At 37.2% G+C, this 22,032-nt stretch overlaps 1 protein-coding gene across 4 annotated transcripts in view; it reads left to right on the top strand.

The window, feature by feature from the left end:
- LOC140736905 (ERI1 exoribonuclease 3-like) overlaps nt 1–22,032 on the top strand; it is a 301,362-nt gene that overhangs the window by 99,613 nt on the left and 179,717 nt on the right. The gene's annotated exons all lie outside the window — the stretch shown is intronic.

Consider the following 22,032-nt stretch of genomic DNA (forward strand, 5'->3'; position numbering starts at 1 on the left):
TATTTTGGTTCAGTTCAGAATTCTATAAATACAGCTGAGCCTAGGAAACAAATCACCTGTATTCAATTGAAGAAACTAATTATTTTTACTTCATTCGGTAGTACAAGTAGTCTTTTAGACATATGCCCCATGATGCATACAGTAGCATTGTGATGATCACATAACTAGATTTCAAAACAAAAGGCATTGCTGAGATCACATTTACAATATTATGAACAGTTTTAGGCCCTATATTTAAGAAAGGATGTACTGGCATTGGAGAGGGTCCAGAAGAGGTTTACAAGAATGAACCCAAGAATGAAAGGGTTAACACAAAAGAGGAATTTGGTGGCTCTAGCCCTGTACTTGCTGGAGTTTAGAATAATGAAGGAGGATCGCATTGAGACTTGCTGAATGGGCACCTTGGTAGCATAGTGGTTAGCATGACATTATTAGAGCTTGGGGTGTTCCAGAGTTTGGGGTTCAATTTTCTGGTGCCATTCTGTAAGGAGCCTCTATATGGCCTCCCCATAGAATGCGAGGGTGTTTCCCAGATGCTCTGGTTTCCTCCCACTGTCCAAAGAGGTACTGAGTACAAACGAACAAACAAATAAGTAAATGTTGAAAGACCTAGATGTTTCCTATAGTCGGGGAGTCTAGGAGCCATGGGCACAGTCTCAGACTAGAAGGGTGTTTTGTTAGTACAGAGATGAGGAGGAATTTCTTCAGCAAGAGGGTGAATCTGTGGAGCTCATTGCCACAGATGGCTCTGGGGGCTAAGTCATTGGATATACTTAAAGTGACATTGACAGGTTCTTGACCAGTAAAAGCTTCAAAGGTTAGGGGTAGAAGGCAGAAGAATGGGGTTGAGAGGGACTCAATGGACTGAAAGGCTTCATTCTGTTCCTACATCTGACTCAAGAATATAATCTAATTCAAAAATGATTTGTTGATTCTTTTATTCATTTGTTCTACTTCTGAAATGTTTGCACAAAAATGAAGTTATTTAAAATGTTTAAATAAATTAAAAATAATGCAAAATCCTTTAAGGTATAAGATAATTGCAGCTATAACTCTAGTTTTTATGCACAGACTCACTGACCCAGTATCCTTTTAATTCATGTACAGAACTAGGAAGAAACTTGACAAGATGATCTAGATGTTTGTCATTTTGAGAGATAATCAGAAATATTGGTACTTCTTTCTTCCCCGGTACTATCACTGTAAAATATCTGGTCAAGGGAAGTGACTGGCAAGGTAGTAGAACTAATGGCACTAAAGAAATTGATAAAATGCTGTGAGATATTTGTTTGCAACTCAGAAGCTTATTGAGAAGTAATATTTTCTGATCTGAAATTCCAGGTGGCAGTCTAGGTTTCATGAAGGAGAGAAAAAGTGCTTTTAGCCTTTCCTTGAGCAGAAAATAGTTCGTAACCCGGTGCAAATTTAGAGTGAATTTCAGCTTTGCTAAACCTTCTAGTATTTCATGTCTTTGGTACTGCAATTGAAAGTAACTAGGTTAATTCCTATTGTATCACGGAAGAGATATTTTTGTTCACTTTAATATCTCCAACTGTCTCTGTGCTGAAGATTTCATAGACTGAAATGCTTAACAATTAGTAAAGGATAACTCCCATCTTGTACTTCTAAACAAAAATATTGTTATGTATTTAGTTGTATTTAATACATCTTGTTACTAAGTGTCTGTGTTTTGTATTAGTAAGTGCCCTCTCCTTAACCTGTCAATGTTCGTCCTTTCTCATCAACCTTTCCTGAATATTGACTGGAGGTTGACTTTGTTGGAAAGGGTCAGCTGCTGCATAATAACGTTGAGATGAGGAAGCCACGGAGCAGAGTCCTGATTAACATACAGCCAAGGGAGATAAGAGGGAAGAGCTTATGTGTCACTTTGCAGATGGCAAGCATCTGTTTTGACTACACGTTTTTAACAGCGAGATCCAGGAATTGCTTAGGCAAGGGCTAGGATTTGTCAATAGCCTGATGTTCCTTGCATACACAGCTAGAACACAATATAAATCCCAAGTTAATCACTTACAACTTGTTTTCTTGTATAATGGTGATCAAAGTGTTGTAGTTCATGTTTATTTTTAAAATGACTTCACATTAAAAATTACATGGCAATCATGTAGAACTGCATTTTTATTCGTACAATGTGAATAAATATGATTATCTAAGCACATCAGATATAGAGATCTTATCCTCACACTCCCGCTCTCATTTTCTCACTTGTTCTTGCTTTCCTTTTGTCATTCTGGCTCTCCCTCTCCGTCTACCTACTAGTCAATGTGGATTTAATCCATCATGATGAACTCATTAATACTCACTCAATAATGTTTTCTTGAGAAGAATTATTATTGAAGATGAATTTGATTAACAATGGTGTATCAAAAGAGCCCAAACAAAAATAAGGCAGGAATAAAGGATGAAAAGTTTGTGAATTGTGTAAGTGGGGATATGGATGGTGTCATAGGTCCAGAGGAGACTGCCAGTTTGGAGAATAATGAGAGTTTTTCATTTTGTGACATCGAAAATTTGAAACACAAGAGATTCTGCAGATGTTGGAAATCCAGAGCAACACACACAAAATGCCGGAGGAACTCAGAAGGTCAGGCAGCATCTATAGAAGTGAATCAACAGTCAACATTTCGGCCCAAGACCCTTCTTCAGAACCCGGCCTGAAATGTTGACCATTCATTTTCATCGATGCTTCCTGACCTGCGGAGTTCCTCCAGCATTTTGAAAATGAACCCTGGCATTTTGAAAATGGCAAGGGTAGGAGAGACAGAATAGTGGTACCTGATGGAGATATCAGTAATATATTAAATACTGTAAAATTTTAAGGATAATAGAAGATTGGAAATCTAACAAGATGCCATTATGTGAACCTAGTAACTTTACATAATATTATTGGTAACTGTGTAGGCTACAATAGTGTCATTTTCAAGTAACAGATTAGAGATTATATGACAAATCTACTAAACATTTGTCTCCTATCATCATTGTCATTGCTTTTGTTAGACTAAATATTGGACTGAGTTTAGTAGATTGGAGATGATTGTATGTGTTCTTATATTCTGACTACTGGCTGAAAACTACTTTTGTCCTATTCACTGAACTGAGTAGAATTTTCTTCAGTAATTGTTTTAGAATACAAGGTTTATTGTACATTAATGCAATCAGTTAAATAAAAATATATGACTAGTACTAAGGATGTATTTTTTTAAGGAAAAGAAAATACATTTGTTTGTTACTGTGGTTAAATGAATAAAAGATAAGGAGTAAGAAGGGAGTTGGAATCTTATACCTCTGATGAAAATGTGGACCTGAACTCTGGAGTTTTTACCCAGAATTGTTACACAACTTCTCATTCTATTCTCGTTTGAAAGTATACATGTGCAAAAACAACTTTGGACATTTGTTCTTGTCCTATGCTCAGTGGAGTGTGTTAAAGTACTGAACAGTTTGTTAGTGGCCTTCCTACAAGATTGTAGGATTGACTTGTCCTGATTGACTTTAAATGCCCTTTTCAGCAGGTGTTTAAGGACATTTTCATGTAAAATCTAAAATTTGCCCAAATTACATTATTAATTATTTCACTCAATGCAAAGATTTTTAACCATTTGAATATAATTATTATCTAGAGTTTTGTTCTATGCTGACTCACAGCATGGGAGAAAATATTTTTCACACTTAGCATTCAGCACTGACAGCGAGTATCTTCCCATCATGGGATAGCAGCACCTTATATTTTATGCACTATTTTTGGCATTATAACACATCATGGAACATTCACTGAAGAGAAGTTGTTTTTGAGAAGTATTAACTACCACAGAGGAAAAGAAATGTATTTCTGGAGATTTTAAAGAAGATCATACTGGAGGGAGATAGGGAAAATATATCAGGAAAATGAATTAGGACGATTGGAGGTTGTAGCATTGATGGTAAATTGTTGCAATTGTGTTAATTCCAATCTTAAAATAAATCACTGTCAAAGCACCATTATATCATTTGTATTTCCCACATCATTTAGTCTTCCTTTTTCTGGAAGTTATCGTTGCTTGTTATTGACTCCTGAGAGTGCAAGCCAATTTCAATCAAAGACACAGACAAACAAAGGTTGCATTTTTCCCACCAGTGATGAAAAGATCATTTGACATTCGTTGTTTCACCATACATATTCCGAGAACAATTTTTCATAACCATCCCATAATACAATGTTGTAGCCTGCATCTTTTAATTTAAATTTAATTACCAGTATTTCAATATGCATCGTTAAAAGTGGCTGGATACCGTATTTTTAAACCCCTTCAGAATAATGAAGATCATTTTGTTGATATTCTCTCATCACCCTTAGTAATTGAATGTAACAATGTCGTTGATCAGATTTTCCCAACACTGTGTTATCACCAGTAATAGAGTGTTTTTGCTACTGACCACTAGCTTGAATTTGAACTTGAATGACATCTTTTTAATGATGTATAAGAATTGAAAGGTGTGCAATCTGGAGCTGAATTATGATTTTATACTTTATAATTCCAGTGGATAACCTTAGTTTTCTAATTTTTTGTATTAAAATTAATGGTTTGATGTCAAAATAATCTACTTATCTTCTTCACTAATAGTGTGATTGATAGGAATTGTTAAGATTTAGAACACTTTTATATCACAGCTAATATATCAAAAAGTGCTGCATATGATAGCAGTATGTAAACAACATAAAGAGTATAACAACCAGATAAGGAGTCAAATGGATGTACCCATGATAAAATTCTATAATCTAATAATTGAAGTCTGAGCTATTTTAAAAACTATTCTCTATAAATAGCTGTTGCAAAGATGCACAAGGTGACATGCTGGAGTAGGTTGACTTCAAGTTGATTTAAAGGACTCTACAATTATCTGCTGCTTTAGTTTTTTGTCCTATAGCCATAACAGATTTATTTTATAAAAGGTTATTAAACAGTTCATAACAGGGGTAAGTGGTGAGTCAAAATAAAAGGTACACAATTTTACAACTGAAGCTCTTAAATGAAGAGCTTTGAAGACCTGTTCAAATTATAAAGATTTCCGTATTTTGGCAGCTATTGAATCTTTCATGGTTTGCCAGGACATCAGTAGAAATCACACGGCTCTTCGCTGTGCTGAGTTTAAACAATTGCTTTCGTCTTAAATGTGGCTTTTTGCTATCTTGTCTACCTATGGCAGTTAGTGGAATTACTGCAATGGTAATGAGATATAGTTTGAAAAAATGTAAATGCTTGAAAGTAAATCTGTTTTATTGTTTTAAAGCCATAGAGTCAGAGAGCACCACGGCCCAGAAACAGGCCATTCAGCCTGTCTAGTATATGCCAAACTATTATTCTACCTAGTCCCGTTGACCTGCAAGAATAGACTTTCCACACTCCTTCCATATAGGTTACCGAAACTTCTGTTAAATATTGAAATCAGACCACAGCCACCGCTCCACTGGCTGCTCATTCCACACTCTCCCCAACTTCTGAGTGAAGATGTTCCCCTTAAACATTTCATCTTTGATCCTTAACCCATGATTTCTAGTTCCCTCATTTCCCAATGCTCCAGGGAATAACCTATTCAACCTTTCCCTATAACTCAGGTCCTCAGGTCCTCAAGTCCCAGTAACATCTTCTAATGGAAGGAGGATCTTAACGAGGTGTATAAAGTCATGAATGGATAGGCGTAAGATGAGAGGGGAAAGATTTGAAAAGGACCTAAGGGTCAACTTCTTTAGTCAGAGTGATAGCTGTATGAAATGTTCAGACAGGTACAATAACTATGCTTAAAGACATTTCAACTGGTACATGGATTGGAGAGCTTTAGAGGGATATGAGCCAAACACAGGCAAATGGGGTTACCTTTGATCAGCATCTTAGTCTGCGTGGATGAGTTGGGCTGAAGGGCCTATGACTGTATGGCACTATTCAAAAGCTAGCAACCTGCTCAGATATGCTGACTTTTACCCACCTGGGTGAAATCTTTATGATCTGGACTTCTTGCCCAGAACCTGCTTGCTCCATGGCCTTTCCAATTAACTAGGAGTTGGTTTCTCTTCGAAGGACCACACAAGGAGGAATATACCACAAAAATAGGTAAGCTGTGAGCTCGGGAAGTTTTCTGGTCAGTGGGATATCATGTGCAACTGATGTAACTTGGAAGTACGAAGATAATAGATGTATAAATTGCTTCATTCTGATCCTAACTTCCCTAGCTACAGATTCTCAAATTCAGATTCTAAAGTTAAAAGTTAAAGTTAGCATTAGTAATGATTACCTCAAGACTACTAGATTGTGGTTGAAAGTCTTTTTGGCTCATTAGTTTCCTGCAGGAGGAAAAGTTAGGTTTGGCCAGTATGTTACTTCAGATCCACCAATGATCCTGAATGAAATAGCCTAGCAAACCACTTTGTTCAAGGAAAATTACGAGCTAGAAATGCAGCAGCATCCAGATCCTCAAAAATAATGAATAGTACATTGAGATGTTACTTCAACAGAGGAGATGAAGGAGGTCGAAATGAAGTAACTCCAATTATGCCTGCCAGCTGTATTGGAAATCACCGTGTTCTATCATTAGGGATAGAATAACTTCAGTACTTTGACCAAAGAAAGTTAGCATGGATATCTGATGCCTATATCATATTTGATTTATCTAGCTGATATTTTGGGTGGTTAGTTGCGCAGAGTAACAGGGTGTAGGAATTTAAAGGAAGTAATTGCTGAATTTTCGTGCACACATAGTTAGCAAAATAAGTGCTTTGGTGATAGCTGTATCCTTTAAGTTGATAATCGGTTGTGAGGTCGGAACCAGAATAATGAAGAAAGGTTCATTTTTTGACTAGCAAAATATGACAAATGGTTTTTGTCAGATCCGGAGCTTCTTAGGAGTTGCTGTCAGCTGCAATTGCTGAACTTGCCCGTACTCCCTTTTCTGAGTAACAGCCAATATTCTTTAGTCCTCTGGCACCATCCACCCCTCTACCCCTGTCCAATGATCATTGAAAGATTATCATCAAATGTCTTGCAGTTTCCTTTTGTGATTCCCTTAGAACTTTATCCTGTCCTGGTGACATCCTGATTTATATTTTGCCAAGTTTTTCTGATAGGTCTGTGCTATCCAAAATTTAACGTATTCCAGCTATCCTGTCCTTCACTGTTACTTGGGAAACATCATTTTGCCTGGTGAAAATAGATTCAAAATATTAATTTAGTACTTGAGGAATGGCATGGACGTCCACCTGCAGGTTTGCATTTTGCAATTATTTTTAGGTTAGATTCCTCCTCCGTCATTCCTAGAGTTAAGCTAAATTTCATGATGATCATCATCTCCAAAATGTTGCTGTGCTGAAACTTGGTGCACTTGACCCAAGTCATTGACCACAATCAGAGCCAGCAATGCCTCCTCCTTGATTACTGTTCAGATAATTATCCTGGACACAATTTAGAAATGTTTCATCCTATCATTATTACATTGGGATAACTAAGTTTTTCATCAGAACTACTTTGTACTGTTTCCACCTCTCAGTAATTTCTTTACATATTTCCTCCTCTTACTGTATATTTCTGCCACTTCTCATTTCCTGCCCCTTCTTTGTACATTGGGGAGGGTGTAAACTAGATTTGCAAAGGGGTGGTAACCAGAGTGCTAGAGTAGATAGTGGAACAGGGGTAAAAATAAATGATGTTAGTAGTTCATGCAAAGTCACAAATAGTAAGGTTGTGTGTGGTGGTAATAATCTTCTAAGGTGTGTATATTTCAATGCGAGGAGTATTGTGGGAAAGGCAGATGAGCTGAGGGCCTGGATTGACACGTTGAATTATGACATCATAGCCATTACTGAAACTTGGCTACAGGAGGGGCAAGACTGACAGCTCAAAGTTCCAGGGTTCCAATGTTTCAGACGTGATAGAGGCAGAGGGTTGAAGGGTGGGGGGTGGCTTTGCTAGTCAGGGAAAATGCTACAGCAGTGCTTCGGCAGGACAGATTAGAGGGCTTGTCTACTGAGGCCATATGGATGGAGCTGAGAAACAGGAAAGGTATGACCACATTAATAGGGTTGTATTATAGACCACCCAATGGTCAGCAAGAATTGGAGGAGCAAATCTGCAGAGAGATAACAGACAACTGCAGGAGACAGAAAGTTGTGATTTTAGGGGATTTTAATTTTCCACACATTGATTGGGACTCCCATACTGTTAAAGGTCTGGATGGGTTAGAGTTTGTGAAATGTGTTCAGGAAAGTTTTCTAAATCAATATATAGATGTACCAGCTAGGGAGGATGAAATATTAGATCTCCTATTAGGAAATGAGTTAGGGCAGGTGACAGAAATGTGTGTAGGGGAACACTGTGGTTCCAGTGATCATAATGTCATTAGTTTCAACTTGATCATGGATAAAGATAGATCTGGTCCTCGGGTTGAAGTCCTAAACTGGAAAAAGGCCAAATTTGAGAAAGGATCTAAAAAGCGTAGATTGGGACAGGTTCTCTGGCAAGGATGTGATTGGTAAGTGGGAGGTCTTCAAAGGAGAAATTTTGAGAGTGCGGAGTTTGTATGTTCCAGTCAGGGTTAAAGGCAAAATGAATAAGAATAAAGAACCTTGGTTCTCAAGGGATATTGGAACTCTGATAAAGAATAAGATAGAGGTCTATAACATGTATAGGCAACAGGGAGGAAATAAGATGCTTGAGGAGTATAAAAAGAGTAAGAAAATACTTAAGAAAGAAATCAGGAGGGCTAAAAGAAGACATGAGGGTGCTTTGGCAGTCAGGGTGAAGGATAATCCTAAGAGCTTCTACAGGTATGTTAAGAGCAAAAGGATAGTAAGGGATAAAATTGGTCCTCTTGAAGATCAGAGTGGTTGGCTATGTATGGAACCAAAAACGGGAGAGATATTAAATGGGTTTTTTGCATCTGTATTTACTAAGGAAACTGGAATGGAGTCTATGGAAACAAGGCAAACAAGTAGGGAGGTCATGGAACTTATACAGATTAAAGAGGAGGAGGTGCTTGATGTCTTGAGGCAAATCAGAGTAGATAAATCCCCAGGACCTGACAGGGTATTCCCTCGGATCTTGAAAGAGACTAGTGTTGAAATTGCAGGGGCCCTGGCAGAAATATTTAAAATGTTGATATCCATGGGTCAGGTGCCGGAGGATTGGAGGATAGCTCATGTAGATATGTTGTTTAAAAAAGGCTCAAAAAGTAAGCCGGGAAATTATAGGCTGGTAAGTTTGACATCGGTAGTAGGTAAATTATTGGAAGGAATACTAAGAGATAGGATCTACAAGTATTTGGATAGACAGGGACTTATTAGAAAAAGTCAGCATGGCTTTGTGCATGGTAGGTCATGTTTAACCAAACTATTAGAGTTTTTCGAGCAAGTTACCGGGAAAGTGGATGAAGGGAAGGAAGTGGATGTTGTATACATGGACTTCAATAAGGCCTTTGACAAGGACCCACATGGGAGTTTAGTTAGAAAGATTCAGTCGTTAGGTATACATGGAGAGCTAGTAAATTGGATTAGACATTGGCTCAATGGAAGAAGCCAGAGAGTGGTAGTGGAGGATTGCTACACTGAGTGGAGGCCTGTGACTAGTGGTGTGCCACAGGGATCAGTGCTGGGTCCATTGTTATTTGTCATCTATATCAATGGTTTGGATGATAATGTGGCAAATTGGATCAGCAAATTTGCTGATGATACAAAGACTGGAGGTGTAGTGAATAGTGAGGAAAGTTTTCAAAGCTTGCAGAGGGATTTGGACCAGTTGGAGGAATGGGCTGAAAAATGGCAAATGGAGTTTAATGCGGACAAGTGTGAGGTATTGCACTTCAGAAGGTCAAGCCAAGGTAAATGGTAGGACACTGAGGAGTGCAGTAGAACAGAGGGATCTGGGAGTACAGATACATAATTCCATAAAAGTGGCTTCACAAGTAGATAGGTTTGTAAAGAAAGCTTTTGGTACATTGGCCTTTATAAATCAAAGTATAGAGTATAAGAGTTGGAATGTAATGGTGAGGTTGTATAAGACATTGATGAGACCAAATTTGGAGTATTGTGTGCAGTTTTGGTCACCTAATTACAGGAAGGATATTAATAAGGTTGAAAGAGTGCAGAGAAGGTTTACAAGGATGTTGCCGGGACTTGAGAAACTTGAGAATGGTTGAATAGGTTAGGACTTTATTCCCTGGAGTGTAGGAGAATGAGGGGTGATTTGATAGAGGTGTATAAAATTATGATGGGTATAGATAGAGTGAATGCAAGCAGGCTTTTTCCACTGAGGCCAAGGGAGAAAAAAACAGAGGTCATGGGTTAAGGGTGAAGAGGGAAAAATTTAAAGGGAACATGGGGAGGAGGGCTTCTTCACGCAGAGAGTGGTTGGAGTGTGGAATGAGCTGCCAGATGAAGTGGTGAATGCAGGCTCACTTTTGACATTTAAGAAAAACTTGGACAGGTAAATGGATGAGAGGGGTTTGGAGGGATATGGTCCAGGTGCAGGGCAGTGGGACTCGGCAGAAAAATGGTTCGGCACAGCCAAGAAGGGCCAAAAGGCCTGTTTCTATGCTGTAATGTTTTATGGTTCTATTCTGGTTATCAAATGCTTTGCACTATTTTCAGCTTAACTTTTCTTTCCTCTTGGGTTTCCACCCTGTGCCAAACTATCTTAAAATCTCCTCAATAGCACGGACAAATTCTGTACTGGTAGCACATTGATACTAGTAAGAATCCAGAAATTTCTACTTTTTTGAGTCCCTGTTTTTAACCTCTTCTAGCATCCTAAGCTCTTCCTACAGGACCTTATTGCTCTTACTCATGTCTTGATAAGATTTTACGTATAATGACCAGGGAATTCAGTTGGGGATAAAGTAGTGCAAATGATTGGTTTCTAATCACATCAATGCTTCTGACATCAGTGGTACACGAAATATCATTTTTATACCAGGTTTCAAGTTATCTGTTTGGATTATCATCCACTAACACATTGATTTACTGGACAAACTCTGGATATTTTTGAAACAAATAATGGTTTATACTATTTTACTAATAGGTAATTATAATGACATGTTAGACAAATGTTACAATGATTTGTTGTAATTTTCTTTATTGATTTAACCAGATATATCAAGTTGAAATCTACAAAAAGCCAATCTCTTTCATGCTTTATTCAAGGACTTAAACGACTTTAGTCAAGGACATAAACAAACACGAAAAAAGCCCAGAATAATTTCACCTTAAAGCATCCAAATGTTAACTTATTCCTACTTTAGTCTTAAATTATTCAATTTAATTCTTCCTTATTTAAATTATTATGAATTGTGTTTCATTCCTTTGCTCTTTCTTTCACTTCGTTTTCTTCTTTTGTCTCTTTTACCTATTTATCACAGTGTGAAGGTTGAAAGAGAGAATATTAATCTGTAAAAATGAAGGCTGGCTTAGTCATATGTATCCTATACTGAAAGGCTGTAATGATGGAAGGATTCGCTCCGTCAGTAAGGTTCGTGGGTTTGATAAATGTGTAGCGTTCGGTACTGACTCTCATATTCTCCTGAAAGCTGTGCTTTGATTGCTGGGGCATGGTGCTTTCAGATCTTACAGGAGACCAGCGCCATTCTTCCCTGAACAAGAGCAGAAGTCAAGGGTAAATAAGGGACAAATTTGCCCTGTTTCATTTAATACACAGTCTCCTTTCAACTTCTTAAAACAAAACCTTTGTATAAACTAAATTTGAAATAAACATTCTGTGGAACAAGCAAGCTCTTGTAACTCTACAGAAGTGAAAAGGAAAAGAAAATTGCATTAGAAATGTTTCTGTATGTGTCATGAGTGTGCATTAACTTTTTAATCGCAGAGGCCATCTGGAAAACACCTGATAAATTTTGTATCTCATCAGTCTGATTGGCTGTGGGTCAACATAGCATTATTCTTGATTGATTGATTAGGCTTGTCAATTTCTTAATAGAGATTCAGTGCTTAACTGTGATTTTAAACATCCCTAAGGTGAAATTGAGGAAACATTTCAAAAATTATTTTCAAATAAATTTCCTGGTTTGCCTTTTCTTTTTTGAATGCCTCACAGGAAAGCAGAATCTATAGTAAAACAACGCAAGTATGCAGTTTTTAACCTGAACAAGATGTTTTAAGACATAATTGAAACTGTTTTAAATTTTCTAATTTCTATAGAAGGGAACAAGGTATGCATGCTACACCTATAATTGCTAACAATTTTCTTTATATGAAAATGGTTGTAGTTTTATAGAACCTCAAATATGAATTCAAAGTTCTAAGTAAATTTATTATAAAAGTACATGTATGCCACCATATACAACCTTGAGATTCGTACTCTTGCTAGCATTCACAGTAAATACAAGAAACAAAATAGAATCAATAATAGACCACACCCAAAAGACCAGACAAAACACCACTGTGCAAAAGACAACAAATTGTGCAAAGGCAAAAAGAAAGAAAAAAAAAGGCAATAAATACCAAGAACATGAGATGAAGAGTCCTTGAAAGTGAATCTATAGGTTCTGGAAACAGTTCAGTGATGGGGCGAGTGAAGTTAACTGAAGTTATCCCCACTGGTTCAGGAGCCTGATGGATGAGAGGTAATAACTGCTTCTGAACCTGGTGGTGCAGGTCCTGAGGCGGCTTCTTTCCAATGGCAGAAGTGAGAAGAGAGCATAGCCTGGATGGTGCGAGTCCTTATTGATGGATGCTGCTTTCCTGCGACAGCTCACTGTGTAGGTATGCTTAATGCTGGGGTTTGGGCCATATCTACTACTTTTTTATAGGTTTTTCCATTCAAGGACATTGGTGTTCCCAAACCAGGCTGTGATGCATTCAGTCAATATGTTCTCCACCACACATCTATAGAAGTTTATTGGAGTTTTAGATCACATGCCGAATCTTGGCACATTTATAAGAAAGTAGATGTGCTAACATGCTTTCTTCATAATGGCCCTTACATGCTGACACCAGGACAGATCCTTTGACATCATAGCACTGAGGAATTTAAAGTTACTGGCCCTCTCCACCTTTCATCCGGTTTCCTTATCCTGAAGTTAATAATCAGCTCCTTGGTCTTGCTGATATTGATTGAGAGGTGGTTGTTGTGCAATCACCCAGGCAGATTTTCAATCTCCCTCCTATATGCTAATTCATCACCACCTTTGATTTAGGAAATGAGTGGTGTTGTCAGCACACTTAAATATGGCATTGGAGCTGTGCTTAACCTCATGGTCATAAGTATAAAGTGAGTAGAGCAGGGGGGTAAACACACAGTCTTGCGCACCTGTGCAGATGGAGATTGTGGAGGAGATGTTGTTGCCAATCTGAACTGACTGGGGTCTGCAGATGAGGAAATTGAGGGTCCATTTGGACAAAGGGATATTAAGGCCCAGGTGTTGAAGCTTATTGTTGAGTTCTGAATGTATGATAGTATGGAATGCCAAGCTAAAGTCAATGAAGAGCATCATGATGTATGCACCTTCGCTGTGTAACTGTTCCTGGGTTGACTGAAGAGCCAATGAAATGGGACCTGCTGTTGACCTGTTGTGCCAGTAGGCAAGTTGAAACCGATCCAAGTTGCTTCTCAGGCAGGAGTTGATGTGTTTCATCACCAGTCTTTTAAAGCACTTTGCCACTGTGGATGTAAGTGTTATTGGACGATAGTCATTGACTTGGTCTCCTGACTTGGTGTGTCTGGGTAGTCTTGTTTTGTCTGGTGGGTTTGGAGCTCCTTTTCAGGAACACGCTAAGATGGTAGCGTGATTTTAATATGCAGCAGCCTCTCTGAACTCTGGATTTGGGGATTACCAAACGTTATGTGGATTTTCTGGTGTAGTCTGTTTTGTCGTGTGCTTTTGTGATATCATTCTGGAGAACGTTGTCTTTTTTTTTACTGCATTGGATTTGTGGTTTCTAAATGACAATAAACTGAACTGAACTGAAGTAGGTTTCCACGTCCTTCTTAGGCCCTGGTATAAATGAAGCATGCTTGAAGGAGGTGAGTACATTAAGACTACCAATGCAAGAGGTTAAAGATATTGGTGAACACTTCAGCCAGTCCTCCAGTTGCCCTTCATTCAATGAATCTGACACTCTATGCACCAAGAATACGGTATTAACTGCAGCAAGGAAGTTTGTTTTTCTGACCATTTTAGCTGTATTTTTTGTTGATTTACAAAAATACCCCCATGAATTCTACTTTGTAGTTTCAGTGCCTTTTAATTGGTAAGTATTTGTTAAATCACAAAATGAGGAATTTGCCCAATTGCAGATGTTTAAACATAAACTGCCTAAAGTACAAAAATGATTGTTGAATGAGCTGAAATCTAAATTCCTGGATTGATAGAAGAAATGGACTAGTGTGACTTTGATGTTTCCAAGGGCCCCAAAGGATTATGATGATTTATGCTCATTTAGGCTTTTTTAAATGTATTTTTCCCTGATCTGTTAGAGATAATTGAGCACAATTTGACATCTTCAAATTGGGTGAAACACTGGATATATTTTCAAGTTTGATTTTTGGATTACACCTACAGAGGACATTAAATGAATGAGCTTGTAGGAATGGATATATTTTTCAATAATTACCATAGAACCTGAAGTCACAGTGGATACAGTAAATATTTTTCATAACATTAGCAATTTATGTGATTCCTTGCCTAAGGATTTTTTTAATATAGGAATCACATGAAAAACTCCAACTTCTGATGGGTGATGGGTGAGTCCAGAACTAGAGGCCACAGTTTAAGAATAAGGGTAGGCCATTTAGAATAGAGATGCGGAAAAACTTTTTCACCCAGAGAGTGGTGGATATGTGGAATGCTCTGCCCCAGAAGGCAGTGGAGGCCAAGTCTCTGGATGCATTCAAGAGAGAGTTAGATAGAGCTCTTATAGATAGCGGGGTCAAGGGATATGGGGAGAGGGCAGGAACGGGGTACTGATTGTGTATGATCAGCCATGATCACAGTGAATGGCGGTGCTGGCTAGAAGGGTTGAATGGCCTACTCCTGCACCTACTGTCTATTGTCTATTCTCATAAAGCCCTTTATGTCCAATGGACTGCAATTCAGATTAATTAGATTTTCTGAGAAAAATTAACAGGCACAACAGTTTGTTAAATCTTCAAATTTTGAAGTACCTGGTTGGACATTTTACATTTAAACAATGTGTTTTGAGCATTTGACGATATGAGCAGAAATTTACAAACCGTTTGGATTAAGTTTTAGAGGGAGTTTTTCATTTAGGAAGGTTAAACTATAAATGTTCATGTTTTAAGTTCCCAAGGTACTTCATAACAACAATATATAAAAAAATGACACTTAGAAACATGTTAGTGCAAATATTCAGATGCTTGGTCGATGGTTGGTATTAATGGAAGAATGAAGTGGAGAAGTTTAAGGGATGGAATTTCAGAGCTTGAGGTCTTGACAGGTCAAGCCATGCTGGCCAGCTGCAAAGCAGTTAAATTTGTAAGCAAGCAAGGAAGTAAGATTCAAGTAAGGCAATGTTGTAAAGCTGGAGGAGATTAGTGAGGGGCATATGCACTAGAGTTTTGGCTGATCTCAAGTTCATGCAGGATAGAATGAGGAATATTGATTTCAATTTTTAAAATGTATTCATTATTTATAGTGGCATAGACATCTATCTGCCACTTTGACTTTGACATTATTGTAATAAAGACTGTGTGAAGTTTAGTATAAGCCAACTTGTACTTCTATTGTGTTCATGAAGAAAGTCCTTTGTCCTTTTTTCAGTTATGTATTTGTATCAGTTGAAATATATGCCATTCAATAATCATGCAATTATTCTTTAATATTGAAAAGATGGAATATGATTGTAACTTGGCTTATTGGAGAAAAAAATCTTAGCTTTCTAAACCCCGTGTTTATCTATTATGATAATACTATTGCATGATTACTGCAATATGGAAAAAGTGAGTGATATGATTATCATAGGCTTAATATTGTATGATATATCATCATATCATTATATTTTGACAGTCCTAATTGAAAAACACTTATTGTAGCCTGAGGCCAGATTTCATTCAAACGAAAGCACCTCCAGGGAGTGTAGCTAACTAAAAAGCAGCATCTTTAAAAGAAATTTCAAGGAAAATAAAACCTCTTCTGTTTCACACAACACTCTGATATTTGCTTAAAAGGTACCATTTTATTATTTGAAAAAGCTCCTTACCAACTGATTTTTAAAAAGTATTTTATTCATTTAAAATTTATGTCCTAAAATTTCTTAAAGACAACTGAGCTGGTTTACATCAGATTAGTTCTGTAAAATAACAATAGCAGAGTGATGTAAAACAGTTGCTAATTCCTTAGCACCATTCATCCTGTCTATGGACTCACTTTCAAGGACTCGACAACTCATGTTCTCAAGATCATTTATTTCTTGTTTATTATTATTTGTACATTTTGTAATTGCACAATTTGTCTTGTGCACATTTGTTGTTTGTCCTTGTGTGTAGTTTTTCATTGATTGTATTGTGTTCCTCTGTATCTATTGCGAATGTCTGAAAAAAAAGGATCTCAGGTAGTATATGGTGACATATACATACTTTGATAATAAATTAACTTTTGAACTTTTAAAATTTTTGTAATCTGTTCATTCCCTGTAATGCTTTATGATCATAGCGCAGGCAACTGCCTTGTTTTAAGGTCAGCGACATAACAGATCACATGCAGGAAAATTCATGAGATCAGATTAGAAATAATTTTCATGATTTTCTCTTTCTCCTTGTGGGAAAGTGACATTGTACCATTGTGTCTCCTCTGCGCAATGATCGGTGAGCGTAGAATTATAGCCATAAACTTCTATCTCACTATTCCTTGGATCAGAAGTAGACTGCCCAATTATTTTCAATTTAAAGTGCATCCAACAACAATGATCTACTTCAAAGATACACTGAGAATGAAATAGATAGTTGGGGTGAAGAATATGAATGGAAAGTACTCTCAATGCAGAAATTTATTCTTTAGTGTATTGCTGGGCTGAGTTCTGTGTCTGACCATTTTTCTTTTTGTGTAAGTATTTGGTTTCATATTCATGTGAGAAAAGAGTAACAGGTCTGTGAATACAAACAATAGCTTGTCCTGTCTAATCACTGATGTCATAGCTAAGAAAACTCACCAATACCTCTACTCCCTCAAGAGGCTAAAGAAATTCAGCATGTGCCCATCGATTTTCACCAATTTTTATTGATGCACGATGAAAAACGTTCTGTCTGGATGTGGTGTCTTAGTATGGCAACTGCCTTGCATGTGACTGCAAGTTGTGGACAGAGCTCAACCCATCACAGGAACTAGCCTCCCCTCTAAGGACTCTATCTTGCTGCCTCAGTAAAGCAGCATAAACAAAGATCCCACCCACCCCAAAAATTCTCTGTTCTCCCTTTTCCTATCAGGCCGGAGACACAAAAACCTGAAAACATGTATGACAAGCTCATGGAGAGCTTCTGTCCCACTGTTTTCAGACTCTTGTATGGACCTTTTGTATGATAAGATTGACTTTAGGCCTCACAATCAACTTCATTATGATATTGCACTTCATCATTTACTGTATCTGCATGGCACTTTTTTGATAGCTTTTATATTTATTCTGCATTGTTATTGTTTTTCCTTATTCTAGCTGTGTAATGATTTTATCTGTATAGACAGTGTGCAAGGCAATGTTTTCACTGTATCTTAGTACATGTGACAATATAATAAAAATTGTGTAGTATAGGAAGATGCAGTTATCATGGTGAGGAATAGAGAAAGACTATTTTCGTGCAGGTAGGGCTAGATAGTTAGCACCAAGATCATCAATTTGTATTTATATTTACATAACGTTTCTAATGTGGTAAATCAATACATGTTGCTTCACAGGAGCATCCTCGGATCAAATTTAACATAGTAACTTTTATAAAGATAACACCAATGAGAAATTTATTTCATTAAAAAAAGATATTGGGGAATGATAGAATATGAAGGAGCAAGAAGAAGAGTGAAAAAACATATTTCAGGGAGCAAAATTAGAAGCTTAGTACTTGAGCCATGGCTGGCAATGACATAGTATAATGTAAATAAATGCAAAGTAATGTATTGAGGGATAGGAAATGGACAGAGGATTACAAAATTAATAGAAAAGTATTGACCAAGGATCTTAGGGTCAGGGTGAATAGATCCTGCACGACATCATCCTGCATCTGGCAGCTATTCAAAAAAGAATTTGTGAAGTTTAATGAAGAGGAATGAAGACTAGATCAAGGGAAATAATCCTATCGTTTTACAGGAAAATAGATAAAGTGCCCAATTAGAATACATTGTGCAGTTTTGGAATCTGTTCTGTAGAGTCACCAGTGTTTCATCAGCATTTCTGTCTGGCCTGTAGCACATCCTCCCACCTCATTATTTCTGGCAAAGCTGAAAAATAGTGATGTTGAATAGATTTATTTATTTTTTCTCTGGGGTAGCTAATGATTTTAATTATTTTATGGGACCATATTTTGAGCTCTTCCTCTTTTCCTTTTCTCTCTAAACTAGAATGGGGTTGCTTTGAACTTCGTGACTGTGTAAAATTAATGATAAAGAATCAATATAATTTGGGTTGGTGATTTTTTTTGCTTTATTGCTCAAGATCAGATTTACATGAGTTTTACAGTATATCTGGTTAAAATAACTATACTCTGGCAGCAATGTTAAGCTGTGGTTGTGAATGATATTGAACTGTCAGTATTAAATCTGGTTTGCTTTTTATTCCTTCATCTTAAGACAATGCAAAAAGAATTCAAAGTTTGATATTAATGCATTTGTTGTAACCTAGTGTTCTGTCATTAGCAGCTGCTGTTAGAGGAGCAAAATGCATTTAATTTGTTGTTCTTATTTGCTAGCAGAGCTTAACTTTATTAATCATCATTGGGGTAAAAGTTTGAAAAAAGCTCCAATGAGAACAGGATTATGAGGTTAGTTCCATTGAGCTGATCATGGATTTTTCAAGTGTAAATGTTACTTGAGGGAGAAGATTTAAATTACTTTCCACTGATACTGCTATATTTTCTCACAATTCTGGTACCACTACTCAGGGTGTATCTGTTAATGTGACAATGTCAGTCCCAGGTGGTATAGCTGTAGCATCAAAAAATTGAACTTCCATCTTGGAACCCAGTAATACACATAACATCATACAAGCTGGATTTATCAATTGGAACCATCTTCACAGCAATTAGTTCCAATTGCCAAAAAAGAATCGAGTGATTATCATAAGGATATGTGGAATCTAGTTAATTGGGCCATTAGTTAATCAGGACAGCCGATTATTTTAGACAACTTTTAAAAAACAGAAGCTAATCAAGAGAAAATAGCTGGGATTTCCTTCGTTTATTTGGGACACTATGCCACCTAACTGGGACAGGAGACTGTTGCAGAACAGTTTCTAAATAGCATCAGTCATGTGCACTTTGATGGCTGTTAGTCACTGCACCATGCCTAAAGTGAACAGTTTTAAAATAACATCAGGTACATGTGTATGTGTTCAAATAGCGGTGATTTTTGTCACTGGTAGTTGTTGAGAAGTAAGCAGTAAGATAATTCAGAGGTGTTTCGCTCACTGTGGTTTCAAGCATTTAAGCTTGGAGATGCCCGATTTCTCTACTTCAACAAGTAGAATCTGCAGAATTTGAAGGTATCGACAATCATTTTGAATGTTATAATGAAAATAAAGATTTGAAAGATGCAATCATCAAAAGCATTGTGCGAAGGCACTAGGCGTCTGCACTGATCTTGTTTATTTACAGTCAATCAAAAGAATATGGTGGTGTACACTAGATTAATTCCTCTGTTGATAACTATTAGGAGCTGATGCACAGTATTATAGTACTTTAGTAGTATTGATAGAGTTCTAATTTGTTCTGTATTTCATTTAAATACAAAATTTGTTACTCAATTATACAATAGTTTGCCTTTCCTACATCTTTTTATCTGTTCCCATGAAACTTAGGCTAATTGGGACAAGCAGTTAATTGGGTCAAAATGTGCTAGTACTGATGTGTTAAAGGAATATGTTGAAATTGTGTTTGCTGCAGGAACATCCACAGCAGCATATACCTTGCTATAGAAGGTTTCTCCCTTCAAAAGATTTTATTTCTGGAGGAACTACACATAAGACCATAAGACATAGGAGCAGAATTAGGCAATTCAGCTGATTGAATCTGCACCGCTGTTCCATCATGGTTGATTCCGGATCCCACTCAACCCCATACATCCGCCTTCTCACCATATCCTTTGATGCCCTGACCAATCAGGAAACCATCAATGATCATATTTTACCTGTTCCCTTCTTGTCGCTTTTTTAATTGCCTTTTGTTGGATTTTAAAAGCTTCCCGATCATCCCACTCACTTTTGCTATCTTATATGCCCTTTCCTTGGCTTTTATGCAGTCCTTAACTTCCATTGTCAACCACGGTTGCCTAACCATGCCATTTGAAAACAACTTCTTCTCTGGATTATATCTATCCTGCACCTTGTGAACTATTTCCAGAAACTTCAGCCACTCCTGCTCTGTTGTCATGCCCACCATATTTAGTTAAATCAAAAGAAGTAATTACTACTTTGTTCTTGGGTCATCCTAATGGACAACAACAAGTAATTTTTTTGTGAAGTGCAGCCATCACTGTCATGTGCATAAAAGCAGTTTACACTTTATAGACATAAAGGTGGCTCTTCAGTTGTACATCTTATCAAAAAATCTAATTTTAGGAACCACTATTAACTGAACAACTCAAGGCCTGGATGAATAAGTCTTTTGTAACTTAAAGAAATAAATGTAAGTAAGAACAAATATGTCTGTAGCAAATATAGAAACAAATCCCCTTGTTCTAATCGCCGTTTCCAGCAATGTGGTTACTGATGTCATGGGCCTAATCATGCTGGCTGGTAGATTCCGATTCCAGAGGAATCAGTCATTGTCCAGCACTTGCAACCCAGGAATTGTTGGACTACTGTGCATACGCAGTCAAGTGCAGTAGTCCAAGACTTCTTGAGGTTCAGACTTCGGGACACTGAGTCCAGTGGCATAACACTTAATTTTCATCTTTAAAGGTTATTAGCAAAGCAGGTGGATTTTTGTAACAATCTAGTTACTCATGATCACTTTGCACTGATGCTATCATTTTACATTTGATGTCTGTCATACATGGATTTAAGTTCACATTTCTGAATTATTAGTTCAGAACCTCAGTTTTAACGAGTTTGGTAGCATATGTACTAACCTTTCCTCTCTTCTATTTTAACTAGTACAGGTGTCCCCCACTTTACAAAGGTAGAGCGTTCCTATGAAACATTTCTTAAGCCGAAATGGCATAAAGGGAAGAACCATTAATTTGTATCGGAAAAATGTTCGTAAAAGCGAAAATCCTCTTTGTAATGTGAAAACGGGTTACTAATGTAGGTCTTTTGTAAAAGCGAAGTGGCATAAAGTGAATATTCATAAAGTGGGGGACACCTGTACTTGAATGTGTTGTTCTTGAAGTATTTGAGTTCATGAATTACTGAAAAATATGGACTATTAAAATATGGACATTGTGTTGTTTGGAGGAATTTGCTACCAAGCTCCAATCTTTACAGGTAGTTGACTTTGACTGCATTTTGAATTCTCCTTCCAAGCAACTTGCTCAGATTTTGTGCATAATGTTGGCAGATCTATGTACGACTACTTATATTCCCAATTTAATTGTCATCAAGTTAGAGCAAGAAAATGGATTTGAAGCCAAAGATCCGATCTGTTATGATCCCATTGAATGGAGGTGTAGATGTGAGTGGGCCTAAGCTTAATCTTGCTCATATGTCTTAACATTATTTTATTATTCCTGCAAATACGTAATTGAGCATAGTAGTTACAAACATACGGACACACAAGGGATTCTGCATATGCTGGAAATCCAGTGCACACACACAAAATGGTGGAGAAACTCAGCAGGCCAGGCGGCATCTATGGAGAGAAACATACAGTTGACATTTTGGGC

The sequence above is a fragment of the Hemitrygon akajei genome, chromosome 12 (assembly GCF_048418815.1).
Source record: "Hemitrygon akajei chromosome 12, sHemAka1.3, whole genome shotgun sequence".
Taxonomy (NCBI): Eukaryota; Metazoa; Chordata; class Chondrichthyes; order Myliobatiformes; family Dasyatidae; genus Hemitrygon; species Hemitrygon akajei.